The sequence below is a fragment of the Lissotriton helveticus genome, chromosome 1_1 (genome assembly GCF_964261635.1).
Source record: "Lissotriton helveticus chromosome 1_1, aLisHel1.1, whole genome shotgun sequence".
In the NCBI taxonomy this organism is placed as follows: domain Eukaryota; kingdom Metazoa; phylum Chordata; class Amphibia; order Caudata; family Salamandridae; genus Lissotriton; species Lissotriton helveticus.
This window is the reverse complement of record NC_136057.1, coordinates 216,136,181-216,152,402: the sequence shown is the minus strand read 5'-3', so window position 1 is coordinate 216,152,402 and position 16,222 is coordinate 216,136,181. Positions and strand designations below refer to the sequence as shown.

Genomic DNA, 16,222 nt, shown 5'->3' with positions numbered 1-16,222 from the left:
CGTCTAGGACTCCAAGCCGCTATCCATTGCACTAGAGATCCGACCTGATTCAACACGGTGATCAGAGATTCACAAATAAAAATATGACCTATCAGCTGTTGACCAACTTTATCAAGTTAATCGGACACTACCTTACATTTTGAACATTGAATTGGGTAAAAGATAATCAACAAACTACATGATACAGTTTGGGTAAGTCTTCTTAACCCTTGTCAAAGAATGTAGAAGACAGATGGGTATGTAATGACTTGATTAAGACTTTTTTGAAACATCTCTAATAGGACTCCCCATTCATTGGATCCTGAAAAGAGTATGCAATTGATATACCTTTTCTTTAACCAAGCCGCCTGAACAGGGACTTGAACCCTGGGCCCTCAGATTTAAAGACTGATGCTCTCCCGACTGAGCTATCCAGGCTCGGAGAGGCCGCTCCACAAAATGACCTTATCAACATTTGGAAGTGTCCCAACTATCACTACGTTTCTTAAGATGGTTGCCGGTATTAAGTACTGAATACGCGGAATATAATAATGAATTGGTACTTCAAGCATTTGAAATCTCTTCAGTAAATTTAACCTTATTGTAAGTCCTGAAATTGCTACTATCTCATTTTTTTTGCTGACTTAGAAGTCATATGTTTTTATTGACATTGTAAAATTAAGGAAGGGCCCAAAATCTTACTTCTGAGTAAATTACATTTTCATAAGTACAGCTGCCAATTTCCTCTTCTGCAAAGATTGCGTAATTTGAATAGTATCTATTTAAAATAGACTTCCTTTCACTGCCCTTTTTGGTGAAGCAGAAGCATGCATGCACTGTTTATTACTCTTTTAAACAGTTATGAAATAAATAGGGATAAAACTGACTCTGGTGGGATTCGAACCCACAACCTTTGAATATCTTTTTTACATTCACCTAGAAGTCCAATGCGCTATCCATTGCGCCACAGAGCCAATACGCTCTGATTAGGTGCAGAGATATTCTGAAATGAAATAATGTTGATCAGCTTTATAAAGTTCATTTGATACTATAACCATGGATTTATTTTGAATATTGAATTGGGGAAATTATATTCACCGTCTCAAGTTACATGATACCTTAGGTAAGTCTACGTACAACTTAAGTTTAGTCAAATGGCACATGATATATGAGGCAGATGTGCATTTCACAACTCCATGAAAGACGTTTTTGCAATCTTAGTAATGGAATATCTTATTCGTCATGCAGGGGAACACAAAAAGAGCATCCAATTCGAGTAATTTTTCTTTAAAGGAAGCAACCGCCTGAACAGGGACTTGAACCCTGGACCCTCAGATTAAAAGTCTGATGCTCTACCGACTGAGCTATCCAGGCTCTGCTATACTCTGTCTTAAAATCAGCTAAACAAATGTGGACGTACACTGACCTACACTCTGTGTATTAATATGGTTTCATATATTAGCAATCAAATTTGTAGAGTTTAATAACAAATTGATGTTTTAACCCCTTCCATGCTCATGACGAGCTCAGCTCGTCGTGCAGTACACTTGTCATGTGCTTATGACGAGCTGAGCTCGTCATGAACAATGGATTTACAGATCATTCAGCACAGGAGGAAAATCTCCTGTAGCATTGAAGGTGTTAAGCATTTGAAATTTCAGCAGCACACGTAATCCATTTTAAATCCTGAAATTTGTACTATCTCATTTTCGGCTGACTTAGAAATCATGTGTCTAAAATGACCTTGTGAAATCAATAAAGTGCCAAATACTATTACTACCTACTAAATTACATACATTTTCAGCAGTTTCTTTGGGAACTTCCTCTTGGGCATAGATTATGCAATGTTTTCAAAGCAAACAGTCTCTGTTTAAGTAGACTTTCTTTCACTGCCATTTTGGTAAATGTTTCTGGTGATGCAGACGCAGGCATTGCTTGTTACTGTTTCAATTAGTTATAAAATAAGAGGAGGGATAAAATTGACCCAGCTGGTGTTTGAACACAAAGCCTTTGAATGCTTTTGCTACATTCGTCTAGGACTCCAAGCCGCTATCCATTGCACTAGAGATCCGACCTGATTCAACACGGTGATCAGAGATTCACAAATAAAAAGATGACCTATCAGCTGTTGACCAACTTTCTCAAGTTAATCGGACACTACCTTACATTTTGAACATTGAATTGGGTAAAAGATAATCAACAAACTACATGATACAGTTTGGGTAAGTCTTCTTAACCCTTGTCAAAGAATGTAGAAGACAGATGGGTATGTAATGACTTGATTAAGACTTTTTTGAAACATCTCTAATAGGACTCCCCATTCATTGGATCCTGAAAAGAGTATGCAATTGATATACCTTTTCTTTAACCAAGCCGCCTGAACAGGGACTTGAACCCTGGGCCCTCAGATTAAAAGTCTGATGCTCTCCCGACTGAGCTATCCAGGCTCGGAGAGGGCGCTCCACAAAATGACCTTATCAACATTTGGAAGTGTCCCAACTATCACTACGTTTCTTAAGATGGTTGCCGGTATTAAGTACTGAATACGCGGAATATAATAATGAATTGGTACTTCAAGCATTTGAAATCTCTTCAGTAAATTTAACCTTATTGTAAGTCCTGAAATTGCTACTATCTCATTTTTTTTGCTGACTTAGAATTCATATGTTTTTATTGACATTGTAAAATTAAGGAAGGGCCCAAAATCTTACTTCTGAGTAAATTACATTTTCATAAGTACAGCTGCCAATTTCCTCTTCTGCAAAGATTGCGTAACTTGAATAGTATCTATTTAAAATAGACTTCCTTTCACTGCCCTTTTTGGTGAAGCAGAAGCATGCATGCACTGTTTATTACTCTTTTAAACAGTTATGAAATAAATAGGGATAAAAGTGACTCTGGTTGGATTCGAACCCACAACCTTTGAATATCTTTTTTACATTCACCTAGAAGTCCAATGCGCTATCCATTGCGCCACAGAGCCAATACACTCTGATGAGGTGCAGAGATATTCTGAAATGAAATAATGTTGATCAGCTTTATAAAGTTCATTTGATACTATAACCATGGATTTATTTTGAATATTGAATTGGGGAAATTATATTCACCGTCTCAAGTTACATGATACTTTAGGTAAGTCTACGTACGACTTAAGTTTAGTCAAATGGCACATGATATATGAGGCAGATGTGCATTTCACAACTCCATGAAAGACGTTTTTGCAATTTTAGTAATGGAATATCTTATTCGTCATGCAGGGGAACACAAAAAGAGCATCCAATTAGAGTAATTTTTCTTTAAAGGAAGGAACCGCCTGAACAGGGACTTGAACCCAGGACCCTCAGATTAAAAGTCTGATGCTCTACCGACTGAGCTATCCAGGCTCTGCTATACGCTGTCTTAAAATCAGCTAAACAAATGTGGATGTACACTGACCTACACTCTGTGTATTAATATGGTTACATATATTAGCAATCAAATTTGTAGAGTTTAATAACAAATTGATGTTTTAACCCCTTCCATGCTCATGACGAGCTCAGCTCGTCGTGCAGTACACTTGTCGTGTGCTTATGACGAGCTGAGCTCGTCATGAACAATGGATTTACAGATCATTCAGCACAGGAGGAAAATCTCCTGTAGCATTGAAGGTGTTAAGCATTTGAAATTTCAGCAGCACACGTAATCCATTTTAAATCCTGAAATTTGTACTATCTCATTTTCGGCTGACTTAGAAATCATGTGTCTAAAATGACCTTGTGAAATCAATAAAGTGCCAAATATTATTACTACCTACTAAATTACATACATTTTCAGCAGTTTCTTTGGGAACTTCCTCTTGGGCATAGATTATGCAATGTTTTCAAAGCAAACAGTCTCTGTTTAAGTAGACTTTCTTTCACTGCCATTTTGGTAAATGTTTCTGGTGATGCAGACGCAGGCATTGCTTGTTACTGTTTCAATTAGTTATAAAATAAGAGGAGGGATAAAATTGACCCAGCTGGTGTTTGAACACAAAGCCGTTGAATGCTTTTGCTACATTCGTCTAGGACTCCAAGCCGCTATCCATTGCACTAGAGATCCGACCTGATTCAACACGGTGATCAGAGATTCACAAATAAAAAGATGACCTATCAGCTGTTGACCAACTTTATCAAGTTAATCGGACACTACCTTACATTTTGAACATTGAATTGGGTAAAAGATAATCAACAAACTACATGATACAGTTTGGGTAAGTCTTCTTAACCCTTGTCAAAGAATGTAGAAGACAGATGGGTATGTAATGACTTGATTAAGACTTTTTTGAAACATCTCTAATAGGACTCCCCATTCATTGGATCCTGAAAAGAGTATGCAATTGATATACCTTTTCTTTAACCAAGCCGCCTGAACAGGGACTTGAACCCTGGGCCCTCAGATTTAAAGACTGATGCTCTCCCGACTGAGCTATCCAGGCTCGGAGAGGCCGCTCCACAAAATGACCTTATCAACATTTGGAAGTGTCCCAACTATCACTACGTTTCTTAAGATGGTTGCCGGTATTAAGTACTGAATACGCGGAATATAATAATGAATTGGTACTTCAAGCATTTGAAATCTCTTCAGTAAATTTAACCTTATTGTAAGTCCTGAAATTGCTACTATCTCATTTTTTTTGCTGACTTAGAAGTCATATGTTTTTATTGACATTGTAAGATTAAGGAAGGGCCCAAAATCTTACTTCTGAGTAAATTACATTTTCATAAGTACAGCTGCCAATTTCCTCTTCTGCAAAGATTGCGTAATTTGAATAGTATCTATTTAAAATAGACTTCCTTTCACTGCCCTTTTTGGTGAAGCAGAAGCATGCATGCACTGTTTATTACTCTTTTAAACAGTTATGAAATAAATAGGGATAAAACTGACTCTGGTGGGATTCGAACCCACAACCTTTGAATATCTTTTTTACATTCACCTAGAAGTCCAATGCGCTATCCATTGCGCCACAGAGCCAATACGCTCTGATTAGGTGCAGAGATATTCTGAAATGAAATAATGTTGATCAGCTTTATAAAGTTCATTTGATACTATAACCATGGATTTATTTTGAATATTGAATTGGGGAAATTATATTCACCGTCTCAAGTTACATGATACCTTAGGTAAGTCTACGTACGACTTAAGTTTAGTCAAATGGCACATGATATATGAGGCAGATGTGCATTTCACAACTCCATGAAAGACGTTTTTGCAATCTTAGTAATGGAATATCTTATTCGTCATGCAGGGGAACACAAAAAGAGCATCCAATTCGAGTAATTTTTCTTTAAAGGAAGCAACCGCCTGAACAGGGACTTGAACCCTGGACCCTCAGATTAAAAGTCTGATGCTCTACCGACTGAGCTATCCAGGCTCTGCTATACTCTGTCTTAAAATCAGCTAAACAAATGTGGACGTACACTGACCTACACTCTGTGTATTAATATGGTTACATATATTAGCAATCAAATTTGTAGAGTTTAATAACAAATTGATGTTTTAACCCCTTCCATGCTCATGACGAGCTCAGCTCGTCGTGCAGTACACTTGTCATGTGCTTATGACGAGCTGAGCTCGTCATGAACAATGGATTTACAGATCATTCAGCACAGGAGGAAAATCTCCTGTAGCATTGAAGGTGTTAAGCATTTGAAATTTCAGCAGCACACGTAATCCATTTTAAATCCTGAAATTTGTACTATCTCATTTTCGGCTGACTTAGAAATCATGTGTCTAAAATGACCTTGTGAAATCAATAAAGTGCCAAATACTATTACTACCTACCAAATTACATACATTTTCAGCAGTTTCTTTGGGAACTTCCTCTTGGGCATAGATTATGCAATGTTTTCAAAGCAAACAGTCTCTGTTTAAGTAGACTTTCTTTCACTGCCATTTTGGTAAATGTTTCTGGTGATGCAGACGCAGGCATTGCTTGTTACTGTTTCAATTAGTTATAAAATAAGAGGAGGGATAAAATTGACCCAGCTGGTGTTTGAACACAAAGCCTTTGAATGCTTTTGCTACATTCGTCTAGGACTCCAAGCCGCTATCCATTGCACTAGAGATCCGACCTGATTCAACACGGTGATCAGAGATTCACAAATAAAAAGATGACCTATCAGCTGTTGACCAACTTTCTCAAGTTAATCGGACACTACCTTACATTTTGAACATTGAATTGGGTAAAAGATAATCAACAAACTACATGATACAGTTTGGGTAAGTCTTCTTAACCCTTGTCAAAGAATGTAGAAGACAGATGGGTATGTAATGACTTGATTAAGACTTTTTTGAAACATCTCTAATAGGACTCCCCATTCATTGGATCCTGAAAAGAGTATGCAATTGATATACCTTTTCTTTAACCAAGCCGCCTGAACAGGGACTTGAACCCTGGGCCCTCAGATTAAAAGTCTGATGCTCTCCCGACTGAGCTATCCAGGCTCGGAGAGGGCGCTCCACAAAATGACCTTATCAACATTTGGAAGTGTCCCAACTATCACTACGTTTCTTAAGATGGTTGCCGGTATTAAGTACTGAATACGCGGAATATAATAATGAATTGGTACTTCAAGCATTTGAAATCTCTTCAGTAAATTTAACCTTATTGTAAGTCCTGAAATTGCTACTATCTCATTTTTTTTGCTGACTTAGAATTCATATGTTTTTATTGACATTGTAAAATTAAGGAAGGGCCCAAAATCTTACTTCTGAGTAAATTACATTTTCATAAGTACAGCTGCCAATTTCCTCTTCTGCAAAGATTGCGTAACTTGAATAGTATCTATTTAAAATAGACTTCCTTTCACTGCCCTTTTTGGTGAAGCAGAAGCATGCATGCACTGTTTATTACTCTTTTAAACAGTTATGAAATAAATAGGGATAAAAGTGACTCTGGTTGGATTCGAACCCACAACCTTTGAATATCTTTTTTACATTCACCTAGAAGTCCAATGCGCTATCCATTGCGCCACAGAGCCAATACACTCTGATGAGGTGCAGAGATATTCTGAAATGAAATAATGTTGATCAGCTTTATAAAGTTCATTTGATACTATAACCATGGATTTATTTTGAATATTGAATTGGGGAAATTATATTCACCGTCTCAAGTTACATGATACTTTAGGTAAGTCTACGTACGACTTAAGTTTAGTCAAATGGCACATGATATATGAGGCAGATGTGCATTTCACAACTCCATGAAAGACGTTTTTGCAATTTTAGTAATGGAATATCTTATTCGTCATGAAGGGGAACACAAAAAGAGCATCCAATTAGAGTAATTTTTCTTTAAAGGAAGGAACCGCCTGAACAGGGACTTGAACCCTGGACCCTCAGATTAAAAGTCTGATGCTCTACCGACTGAGCTATCCAGGCTCTGCTATACTCTGTCTTAAAATCAGCTAAACAAATGTGGACGTACACTGACCTACACTCTGTGTATTAATATGGTTACATATATTAGCAATCAAATTTGTAGAGTTTAATAACAAATTGATGTTTTAACCCCTTCCATGCTCATGACGAGCTCAGCTCGTCGTGCAGTACACTTGTCGTGTGCTTATGACGAGCTGAGCTCGTCATGAACAATGGATTTACAGATCATTCAGCACAGGAGGAAAATCTCCTGTAGCATTGAAGGTGTTAAGCATTTGAAATTTCAGCAGCACACGTAATCCATTTTAAATCCTGAAATTTGTACTATCTCATTTTCGGCTGACTTAAAAATCATGTGTCTAAAATGACCTTGTGAAATCAATAAAGTGCCAAATATTATTACTACCTACTAAATTACATACATTTTCAGCAGTTTCTTTGGGAACTTCCTCTTGGGCATAGATTATGCAATGTTTTCAAAGCAAACAGTCTCTGTTTAAGTAGACTTTCTTTCACTGCCATTTTGGTAAATGTTTCTGGTGATGCAGACGCAGGCATTGCTTGTTACTGTTTCAATTAGTTATAAAATAAGAGGAGGGATAAAATTGACCCAGCTGGTGTTTGAACACAAAGCCTTTGAATGCTTTTGCTACATTCGTCTAGGACTCCAAGCCGCTATCCATTGCACTAGAGATCCGACCTGATTCAACACGGTGATCAGAGATTCACAAATAAAAATATGACCTATCAGCTGTTGACCAACTTTATCAAGTTAATCGGACACTACCTTACATTTTGAACATTGAATTGGGTAAAAGATAATCAACAAACTACATGATACAGTTTGGGTAAGTCTTCTTAACCCTTGTCAAAGAATGTAGAAGACAGATGGGTATGTAATGACTTGATTAAGACTTTTTTGAAACATCTCTAATAGGACTCCCCATTCATTGGATCCTGAAAAGAGTATGCAATTGATATACCTTTTCTTTAACCAAGCCGCCTGAACAGGGACTTGAACCCTGGGCCCTCAGATTTAAAGACTGATGCTCTCCCGACTGAGCTATCCAGGCTCGGAGAGGCCGCTCCACAAAATGACCTTATCAACATTTGGAAGTGTCCCAACTATCACTACGTTTCTTAAGATGGTTGCCGGTATTAAGTACTGAATACGCGGAATATAATAATGAATTGGTACTTCAAGCATTTGAAATCTCTTCAGTAAATTTAACCTTATTGTAAGTCCTGAAATTGCTACTATCTCATTTTTTTTGCTGACTTAGAAGTCATATGTTTTTATTGACATTGTAAGATTAAGGAAGGGCCCAAAATCTTACTTCTGAGTAAATTACATTTTCATAAGTACAGCTGCCAATTTCCTCTTCTGCAAAGATTGCGTAATTTGAATAGTATCTATTTAAAATAGACTTCCTTTCACTGCCCTTTTTGGTGAAGCAGAAGCATGCATGCACTGTTTATTACTCTTTTAAACAGTTATGAAATAAATAGGGATAAAACTGACTCTGGTGGGATTCGAACCCACAACCTTTGAATATCTTTTTTACATTCACCTAGAAGTCCAATGCGCTATCCATTGCGCCACAGAGCCAATACGCTCTGATTAGGTGCAGAGATATTCTGAAATGAAATAATGTTGATCAGCTTTATAAAGTTCATTTGATACTATAACCATGGATTTATTTTGAATATTGAATTGGGGAAATTATATTCACCGTCTCAAGTTACATGATACCTTAGGTAAGTCTACGTACGACTTAAGTTTAGTCAAATGGCACATGATATATGAGGCAGATGTGCATTTCACAACTCCATGAAAGACGTTTTTGCAATCTTAGTAATGGAATATCTTATTCGTCATGCAGGGGAACACAAAAAGAGCATCCAATTCGAGTAATTTTTCTTTAAAGGAAGCAACCGCCTGAACAGGGACTTGAACCCTGGACCCTCAGATTAAAAGTCTGATGCTCTACCGACTGAGCTATCCAGGCTCTGCTATACTCTGTCTTAAAATCAGCTAAACAAATGTGGACGTACACTGACCTACACTCTGTGTATTAATATGGTTACATATATTAGCAATCAAATTTGTAGAGTTTAATAACAAATTGATGTTTTAACCCCTTCCATGCTCATGACGAGCTCAGCTCGTCGTGCAGTACACTTGTCATGTGCTTATGACGAGCTGAGCTCGTCATGAACAATGGATTTACAGATCATTCAGCACAGGAGGAAAAGCTCCTGTAGCATTGAAGGTGTTAAGCATTTGAAATTTCAGCAGCACACGTAATCCATTTTAAATCCTGAAATTTGTACTATCTCATTTTCGGCTGACTTAGAAATCATGTGTCTAAAATGACCTTGTGAAATCAATAAAGTGCCAAATACTATTACTACCTACCAAATTACATACATTTTCAGCAGTTTCTTTGGGAACTTCCTCTTGGGCATAGATTATGCAATGTTTTCAAAGCAAACAGTCTCTGTTTAAGTAGACTTTCTTTCACTGCCATTTTGGTAAATGTTTCTGGTGATGCAGACGCAGGCATTGCTTGTTACTGTTTCAATTAGTTATAAAATAAGAGGAGGGATAAAATTGACCCAGCTGGTGTTTGAACACAAAGCCTTTGAATGCTTTTGCTACATTCGTCTAGGACTCCAAGCCGCTATCCATTGCACTAGAGATCCGACCTGATTCAACACGGTGATCAGAGATTCACAAATAAAAAGATGACCTATCAGCTGTTGACCAACTTTCTCAAGTTAATCGGACACTACCTTACATTTTGAACATTGAATTGGGTAAAAGATAATCAACAAACTACATGATACAGTTTGGGTAAGTCTTCTTAACCCTTGTCAAAGAATGTAGAAGACAGATGGGTATGTAATGACTTGATTAAGACTTTTTTGAAACATCTCTAATAGGACTCCCCATTCATTGGATCCTGAAAAGAGTATGCAATTGATATACCTTTTCTTTAACCAAGCCGCCTGAACAGGGACTTGAACCCTGGGCCCTCAGATTAAAAGTCTGATGCTCTCCCGACTGAGCTATCCAGGCTCGGAGAGGGCGCTCCACAAAATGACCTTATCAACATTTGGAAGTGTCCCAACTATCACTACGTTTCTTAAGATGGTTGCCGGTATTAAGTACTGAATACGCGGAATATAATAATGAATTGGTACTTCAAGCATTTGAAATCTCTTCAGTAAATTTAACCTTATTGTAAGTCCTGAAATTGCTACTATCTCATTTTTTTTGCTGACTTAGAATTCATATGTTTTTATTGACATTGTAAAATTAAGGAAGGGCCCAAAATCTTACTTCTGAGTAAATTACATTTTCATAAGTACAGCTGCCAATTTCCTCTTCTGCAAAGATTGCGTAACTTGAATAGTATCTATTTAAAATAGACTTCCTTTCACTGCCCTTTTTGGTGAAGCAGAAGCATGCATGCACTGTTTATTACTCTTTTAAACAGTTATGAAATAAATAGGGATAAAAGTGACTCTGGTTGGATTCGAACCCACAACCTTTGAATATCTTTTTTACATTCACCTAGAAGTCCAATGCGCTATCCATTGCGCCACAGAGCCAATACACTCTGATGAGGTGCAGAGATATTCTGAAATGAAATAATGTTGATCAGCTTTATAAAGTTCATTTGATACTATAACCATGGATTTATTTTGAATATTGAATTGGGGAAATTATATTCACCGTCTCAAGTTACATGATACTTTAGGTAAGTCTACGTACGACTTAAGTTTAGTCAAATGGCACATGATATATGAGGCAGATGTGCATTTCACAACTCCATGAAAGACGTTTTTGCAATTTTAGTAATGGAATATCTTATTCGTCATGAAGGGGAACACAAAAAGAGCATCCAATTAGAGTAATTTTTCTTTAAAGGAAGGAACCGCCTGAACAGGGACTTGAACCCTGGACCCTCAGATTAAAAGTCTGATGCTCTACCGACTGAGCTATCCAGGCTCTGCTATACTCTGTCTTAAAATCAGCTAAACAAATGTGGACGTACACTGACCTACACTCTGTGTATTAATATGGTTACATATATTAGCAATCAAATTTGTAGAGTTTAATAACAAATTGATGTTTTAACCCCTTCCATGCTCATGACGAGCTCAGCTCGTCGTGCAGTACACTTGTCGTGTGCTTATGACGAGCTGAGCTCGTCATGAACAATGGATTTACAGATCATTCAGCACAGGAGGAAAATCTCCTGTAGCATTGAAGGTGTTAAGCATTTGAAATTTCAGCAGCACACGTAATCCATTTTAAATCCTGAAATTTGTACTATCTCATTTTCGGCTGACTTAAAAATCATGTGTCTAAAATGACCTTGTGAAATCAATAAAGTGCCAAATATTATTACTACCTACTAAATTACATACATTTTCAGCAGTTTCTTTGGGAACTTCCTCTTGGGCATAGATTATGCAATGTTTTCAAAGCAAACAGTCTCTGTTTAAGTAGACTTTCTTTCACTGCCATTTTGGTAAATGTTTCTGGTGATGCAGACGCAGGCATTGCTTGTTACTGTTTCAATTAGTTATAAAATAAGAGGAGGGATAAAATTGACCCAGCTGGTGTTTGAACACAAAGCCTTTGAATGCTTTTGCTACATTCGTCTAGGACTCCAAGCCGCTATCCATTGCACTAGAGATCCGACCTGATTCAACACGGTGATCAGAGATTCACAAATAAAAATATGACCTATCAGCTGTTGACCAACTTTATCAAGTTAATCGGACACTACCTTACATTTTGAACATTGAATTGGGTAAAAGATAATCAACAAACTACATGATACAGTTTGGGTAAGTCTTCTTAACCCTTGTCAAAGAATGTAGAAGACAGATGGGTATGTAATGACTTGATTAAGACTTTTTTGAAACATCTCTAATAGGACTCCCCATTCATTGGATCCTGAAAAGAGTATGCAATTGATATACCTTTTCTTTAACCAAGCCGCCTGAACAGGGACTTGAACCCTGGGCCCTCAGATTTAAAGACTGATGCTCTCCCGACTGAGCTATCCAGGCTCGGAGAGGCCGCTCCACAAAATGACCTTATCAACATTTGGAAGTGTCCCAACTATCACTACGTTTCTTAAGATGGTTGCCGGTATTAAGTACTGAATACGCGGAATATAATAATGAATTGGTACTTCAAGCATTTGAAATCTCTTCAGTAAATTTAACCTTATTGTAAGTCCTGAAATTGCTACTATCTCATTTTTTTGCTGACTTAGAAGTCATATGTTTTTATTGACATTGTAAAATTAAGGAAGGGCCCAAAATCTTACTTCTGAGTAAATTACATTTTCATAAGTACAGCTGCCAATTTCCTCTTCTGCAAAGATTGCGTAATTTGAATAGTATCTATTTAAAATAGACTTCCTTTCACTGCCCTTTTTGGTGAAGCAGAAGCATGCATGCACTGTTTATTACTCTTTTAAACAGTTATGAAATAAATAGGGATAAAACTGACTCTGGTGGGATTCGAACCCACAACCTTTGAATATCTTTTTTACATTCACCTAGAAGTCCAATGCGCTATCCATTGCGCCACAGAGCCAATACGCTCTGATTAGGTGCAGAGATATTCTGAAATGAAATAATGTTGATCAGCTTTATAAAGTTCATTTGATACTATAACCATGGATTTATTTTGAATATTGAATTGGGGAAATTATATTCACCGTCTCAAGTTACATGATACCTTAGGTAAGTCTACGTACGACTTAAGTTTAGTCAAATGGCACATGATATATGAGGCAGATGTGCATTTCACAACTCCATGAAAGACGTTTTTGCAACCTTAGTAATGGAATATCTTATTCGTCATGCAGGGGAACACAAAAAGAGCATCCAATTCGAGTAATTTTTCTTTAAAGGAAGCAACCGCCTGAACAGGGACTTGAACCCTGGACCCTCAGATTAAAAGTCTGATGCTCTACCGACTGAGCTATCCAGGCTCTGCTATACTCTGTCTTAAAATCAGCTAAACAAATGTGGACGTACACTGACCTACACTCTGTGTATTAATATGGTTACATATATTAGCAATCAAATTTGTAGAGTTTAATAACAAATTGATGTTTTAACCCCTTCCATGCTCATGACGAGCTCAGCTCGTCGTGCAGTACACTTGTCATGTGCTTATGACGAGCTGAGCTCGTCATGAACAATGGATTTACAGATCATTCAGCACAGGAGGAAAATCTCCTGTAGCATTGAAGGTGTTAAGCATTTGAAATTTCAGCAGCACACGTAATCCATTTTAAATCCTGAAATTTGTACTATCTCATTTTCGGCTGACTTAGAAATCATGTGTCTAAAATGACCTTGTGAAATCAATAAAGTGCCAAATACTATTACTACCTACTAAATTACATACATTTTCAGCAGTTTCTTTGGGAACTTCCTCTTGGGCATAGATTATGCAATGTTTTCAAAGCAAACAGTCTCTGTTTAAGTAGACTTTCTTTCACTGCCATTTTGGTAAATGTTTCTGGTGATGCAGACGCAGGCATTGCTTGTTACTGTTTCAATTAGTTATAAAATAAGAGGAGGGATAAAATTGACCCAGCTGGTGTTTGAACACAAAGCCTTTGAATGCTTTTGCTACATTCGTCTAGGACTCCAAGCCGCTATCCATTGCACTAGAGATCCGACCTGATTCAACACGGTGATCAGAGATTCACAAATAAAAAGATGACCTATCAGCTGTTGACCAACTTTCTCAAGTTAATCGGACACTACCTTACATTTTGAACATTGAATTGGGTAAAAGATAATCAACAAACTACATGATACAGTTTGGGTAAGTCTTCTTAACCCTTGTCAAAGAATGTAGAAGACAGATGGGTATGTAATGACTTGATTAAGACTTTTTTGAAACATCTCTAATAGGACTCCCCATTCATTGGATCCTGAAAAGAGTATGCAATTGATATACCTTTTCTTTAACCAAGCCGCCTGAACAGGGACTTGAACCCTGGGCCCTCAGATTAAAAGTCTGATGCTCTCCCGACTGAGCTATCCAGGCTCGGAGAGGGCGCTCCACAAAATGACCTTATCAACATTTGGAAGTGTCCCAACTATCACTACGTTTCTTAAGATGGTTGCCGGTATTAAGTACTGAATACGCGGAATATAATAATGAATTGGTACTTCAAGCATTTGAAATCTCTTCAGTAAATTTAACCTTATTGTAAGTCCTGAAATTGCTACTATCTCATTTTTTTTGCTGACTTAGAATTCATATGTTTTTAATGACATTGTAAAATTAAGGAAGGGCCCAAAATCTTACTTCTGAGTAAATTACATTTTCATAAGTACAGCTGCCAATTTCCTCTTCTGCAAAGATTGCGTAACTTGAATAGTATCTATTTAAAATAGACTTCCTTTCACTGCCCTTTTTGGTGAAGCAGAAGCATGCATGCACTGTTTATTACTCTTTTAAACAGTTATGAAATAAATAGGGATAAAAGTGACTCTGGTTGGATTCGAACCCACAACCTTTGAATATCTTTTTTACATTCACCTAGAAGTCCAATGCGCTATCCATTGCGCCACAGAGCCAATACACTCTGATGAGGTGCAGAGATATTCTGAAATGAAATAATGTTGATCAGCTTTATAAAGTTCATTTGATACTATAACCATGGATTTATTTTGAATATTGAATTGGGGAAATTATATTCACCGTCTCAAGTTACATGATACTTTAGGTAAGTCTACGTACGACTTAAGTTTAGTCAAATGGCACATGATATATGAGGCAGATGTGCATTTCACAACTCCATGAAAGACGTTTTTGCAATTTTAGTAATGGAATATCTTATTCGTCATGAAGGGGAACACAAAAAGAGCATCCAATTAGAGTAATTTTTCTTTAAAGGAAGGAACCGCCTGAACAGGGACTTGAACCCTGGACCCTCAGATTAAAAGTCTGATGCTCTACCGACTGAGCTATCCAGGCTCTGCTATACTCTGTCTTAAAATCAGCTAAACAAATGTGGACGTACACTGACCTACACTCTGTGTATTAATATGGTTACATATATTAGCAATCAAATTTGTAGAGTTTAATAACAAATTGATGTTTTAACCCCTTCCATGCTCATGACGAGCTCAGCTCGTCGTGCAGTACACTTGTCATGTGCTTATGACGAGCTGAGCTCGTCATGAACAATGGATTTACAGATCATTCAGCACAGGAGGAAAATCTCCTGTAGCATTGAAGGTGTTAAGCATTTGAAATTTCAGCAGCACACGTAATCCATTTTAAATCCTGAAATTTGTACTATCTCATTTTCGGCTGACTTAAAAATCATGTGTCTAAAATGACCTTGTGAAATCAATAAAGTGCCAAATATTATTACTACCTACTAAATTACATACATTTTCAGCAGTTTCTTTGGGAACTTCCTCTTGGGCATAGATTATGCAATGTTTTCAAAGCAAACAGTCTCTGTTTAAGTAGACTTTCTTTCACTGCCATTTTGGTAAATGTTTCTGGTGATGCAGACGCAGGCATTGCTTGTTACTGTTTCAATTAGTTATAAAATAAGAGGAGGGATAAAATTGACCCAGCTGGTGTTTGAACACAAAGCCTTTGAATGCTTTTGCTACATTCGTCTAGGACTCCAAGCCGCTATCCATTGCACTAGAGATCCGACCTGATTCAACACGGTGATCAGAGATTCACAAATAAAAATATGACCTATCAGCTGTTGACCAACTTTATCAAGTTAATCGGACACTACCTTACATTTTGAACATTGAA

The 16,222-nt window shown here is 37.3% G+C and overlaps 11 non-coding genes across 11 annotated transcripts; all 11 read right to left on the bottom strand.

Annotated features, from left to right (window-relative positions):
* Positions 1-862: 862 nt before the first annotated feature.
* On the bottom strand, positions 863-953 carry TRNAR-UCU (transfer RNA arginine (anticodon UCU)). Its single transcript is given in 2 exon segments — positions 863-898; positions 917-953. It is a non-coding gene; the product is annotated as a tRNA-Arg (tRNA).
* Positions 954-1,280: 327 nt separating this feature from the next.
* TRNAK-UUU (transfer RNA lysine (anticodon UUU)) lies at positions 1,281-1,353 on the bottom strand. Its single transcript has one exon. It is a non-coding gene; the product is annotated as a tRNA-Lys (tRNA).
* Positions 1,354-4,880: 3,527 nt separating this feature from the next.
* Positions 4,881-4,971, bottom strand: TRNAR-UCU (transfer RNA arginine (anticodon UCU)). Its single transcript is given in 2 exon segments — positions 4,881-4,916; positions 4,935-4,971. It is a non-coding gene; the product is annotated as a tRNA-Arg (tRNA).
* A 327-nt stretch (positions 4,972-5,298) lies between these two features.
* TRNAK-UUU (transfer RNA lysine (anticodon UUU)) lies at positions 5,299-5,371 on the bottom strand. Its single transcript has one exon. It is a non-coding gene; the product is annotated as a tRNA-Lys (tRNA).
* A 1,936-nt stretch (positions 5,372-7,307) lies between these two features.
* TRNAK-UUU (transfer RNA lysine (anticodon UUU)) lies at positions 7,308-7,380 on the bottom strand. Its single transcript has one exon. It is a non-coding gene; the product is annotated as a tRNA-Lys (tRNA).
* A 1,518-nt stretch (positions 7,381-8,898) lies between these two features.
* TRNAR-UCU (transfer RNA arginine (anticodon UCU)) lies at positions 8,899-8,989 on the bottom strand. The gene is given in 2 exon segments: positions 8,899-8,934; positions 8,953-8,989. It is a non-coding gene; the product is annotated as a tRNA-Arg (tRNA).
* A 327-nt stretch (positions 8,990-9,316) lies between these two features.
* Positions 9,317-9,389, bottom strand: TRNAK-UUU (transfer RNA lysine (anticodon UUU)). Its single transcript has one exon. It is a non-coding gene; the product is annotated as a tRNA-Lys (tRNA).
* Positions 9,390-11,325: 1,936 nt separating this feature from the next.
* Positions 11,326-11,398, bottom strand: TRNAK-UUU (transfer RNA lysine (anticodon UUU)). The gene has a single exon. It is a non-coding gene; the product is annotated as a tRNA-Lys (tRNA).
* Positions 11,399-12,915: 1,517 nt separating this feature from the next.
* Positions 12,916-13,006, bottom strand: TRNAR-UCU (transfer RNA arginine (anticodon UCU)). Its single transcript is given in 2 exon segments — positions 12,916-12,951; positions 12,970-13,006. It is a non-coding gene; the product is annotated as a tRNA-Arg (tRNA).
* Positions 13,007-13,333: 327 nt separating this feature from the next.
* On the bottom strand, positions 13,334-13,406 carry TRNAK-UUU (transfer RNA lysine (anticodon UUU)). Its single transcript has one exon. It is a non-coding gene; the product is annotated as a tRNA-Lys (tRNA).
* Positions 13,407-15,342: 1,936 nt separating this feature from the next.
* Positions 15,343-15,415, bottom strand: TRNAK-UUU (transfer RNA lysine (anticodon UUU)). Its single transcript has one exon. It is a non-coding gene; the product is annotated as a tRNA-Lys (tRNA).
* Between the last annotated feature and the right edge of the window lie 807 nt (positions 15,416-16,222).